Genomic DNA, 3,135 nt, shown 5'->3' on the forward strand with positions numbered 1-3,135 from the left:
AGAATTTGGAGCCTGGTCAACTTGTAGTGGTGGGCTCTCTCCAAGACATTGGTAAACGTGGGAAGTATCAACTTGGGAGGGTGCATGAGGTGGTCCCACAAATTAGGAAAGGGAAGCCTGTGGTTCGTAGAGCTAAAGTTGCCGTCTGCAACTATGATGAGAGTACGGGGAAAGTGAAAGTAGACTACGTGTTGAGGGATATTTCGTGCCTCGCCCCCGTAAAGAACACTTAAGTATTAGGGTTTGAGCCTGGTTTTGTCTGCGGTGGCCGACACTTGTCTGAGCCCAGAACAGTCGGTTATTATCGCAACCATTGTATATAGCGTCATTTTAGCGTGTACCTATGGTACCAATTTCATGTATCGTCGTGTATTATTCTTATTGTTGTTCATTCTTTGCATGCCCTTTGTATTTACGTATTAACTTAATACTTAAACGTGAGTGATTCAAACAATTTGTGTATCGTGTATTTTTATTCATTGGCTCACAATTGTCGTCAATTCTTTTTAGTTATGCCATGTCAGACTGTCATAACTAGGGGCCGCTATGTTCCCGACAATGGTTCACTAAATCAAACGTCAAATAAAAACCGTTATGGTCTATTTAACCTAGCTGGCATCTTACGTCATGGAAATTGCTAGAAAATGTCCAAATACTGCACCATCGTTCGTAAGACCTGATGAAACATTGCATCATCACCTTTGAACACCTGTTTGAATTGCTTGACAATGTTTCATTATTACGTCACAGTAACTGTTTACGTGAGTTTGAAATATTAAAATTTATTCTCTCATTCTTAAAATTGTTAATTGGAAGTTGGTCGCATATTTAACTGTATTGCTTATTGCTTGAAAAAGCTGGACAAAATTTCCGTCTTTTATCTAAGTAGTCTGTTGTAGTGACAAGTTTTAGTGGTGTACGGTGTTGCATCTTAATTTCGACAGCCAGGTGGCTAATTTTACAGAAATACAATTTTGAATAGACGGTTTCGGAAAAGTGTTTCTTTTCGCTCATTGCATACACACGAACGGATCCAAGAATCTTATGTTACACTTTTCCCACAAAGAGATTATGGTTTACCGCTGTGACCAATGCTTGAACAAGCACAAAAATTGCTTCAAAAAATTTCACAAAAAGTAACAGACTGAAATGATTTCGTGCAATTTCAAACGAACAAGAGACTAATTTGAAACTGTTGAAATGTAGACTGTTTTGATTCAAACTCTTTCAATAAAAAACAGTTGATTTTGTTATGTTTGTATAAATAGATATATCTACATTTTGGCTAGTTGAGTCACAGACATTACAATTGTGCAATTAAGACAGTCACAATGCGTACAATTGTACGCACCCCCTAATTTGCATATTATAAAAGAAAAATTAAAAATCAAATATTTTCCGAAGTTAGTGGCCTAAAAGACCTCTAAGGCCGAAGTTAAAATTTTTTTTTAAAGAATTATTGTATTGTGACTGAAGGGTTTAACAAGGCCAGGGAATAATTTTAAACCATCTTTCTTTTGCTGTAGGAATTTGGATGGTTTTTATCAAAAATGATGATGGGTTTCTCCAGTCAAATTTTTTTCTCCGCTTTCAACATAATATGCATTAGTGTTTGTGCTGGGAGTTCTGAAATGTGGTAGCGGTAGGCCAACCTAATTTGGTTTGTATTTTTTTTTCATAATTCTTCATATATAGACTGTGCGTCCGAATTGACCAATCAATTAATTTGCAAAAGCTTGCAGCATTACTTTGCCTACTAATCAACCTTTATGAGTTTTTGTGTCTATAGGCTTCTATACTTCAAGTGGCGGTGTCTTAAAACAGACACTTTGTATTGAACTATTCAATATGAACTCATCAAATATTTACCACCCCTCCCCATTTTTTTGCTGGCTACGCCACTGGCTTTGTTGCTTCTAACTTACCCTTTTTTAGACCTGTGTTATGTAGGCTAAGCATATATTGCTTTTTGTTGTGATGGTCAGTAATACAAACAAACTGAACTGCACAGCTACAACAGTCGAACAGAAATGAACGGGAATTTCGACAAACAGAAAAAAAATTGAATTAAAGGTGGTCTAAAAAAAGACTAACAAAGCAAAATATATCACTTGCCATATATAACATAGCAGGGGTCTGGTCTAACGAAATATAGGCCTACGAAAAAATAAAAACTTGATAGATAATTGCTATGTACTGGTCGGCGGTGGTGAGTAACTAAGAGCATTGATAGCTAGTTAACGTGGGAGACAAAGCGTTGAGACCTCAGGCATGGGGTAAGATTTCTTCAGAATTTAAATATTTGCCTTCTTTTTCATTCAAAAAGCAATATCGAACATACCGTACCTGGTTGGTTGTTTTTTTGTTGTTGTTTTTTTTGCTAAATGCAAATGTGGCACTCCTAAATTCAATGGCACTCCTCATAATTTCTGCTGTGGTGACAAATTTATTAGCCTTCACTGCTTGTACGAAAGAGAACTGAAAACTATGCCTTCCATTGAAAACTCGTGGTTACACGCTTGGGTTATCACATGGAAATCGTGCTGTGACAACACGCCCCTGTGACAACACGCCCCACTTTGCCCTATTTAAGTTAAGTTTTGTGAGCATAGCATAACTTATGGTCAAATTGATTTATCCAATGACTGGATGTTTTTGTCCAAGTATTTCTACAAACAACTACACCAGTGCAATGTGGAGAAGAAACAAAAATCTTCATAAGCTCACCAGAACCCAGCAGGGTTTCAAAATTCTACCGATGAAGAAATGTAGGCTAGCGTGTATATTCTAATGAATATCTGTAATAAGCTTACCTCAGCTTGTCAAACGCATTATTTTACGTTTAGTTTTTGCAAATACTGAATCGAAACTTAACATTCTGCCCGAATTTTAATACCAAATAAGTTATAAAAGTTTTCAAAATTGTCATGCAACAGTTTCCAAAGTCGGTGATAGGCCTAATAGGCTACATTTTACATTTATAAAAAATATTAATGTAACCTATCTTATAAAACTAATTGCAAATTTTGCGACTTTCAAAAAATCAATTGAAAGTCGCAAAATTTGCAATTTGTTTTATATTTATTATTATATAATAAATAAATAAAAATAAAGTTTAAACTGCATCATTTTTTA

The sequence above is a fragment of the Aplidium turbinatum genome, chromosome 6 (genome assembly GCF_918807975.1).
Source record: "Aplidium turbinatum chromosome 6, kaAplTurb1.1, whole genome shotgun sequence".
Taxonomy (NCBI): domain Eukaryota; kingdom Metazoa; phylum Chordata; class Ascidiacea; order Aplousobranchia; family Polyclinidae; genus Aplidium; species Aplidium turbinatum.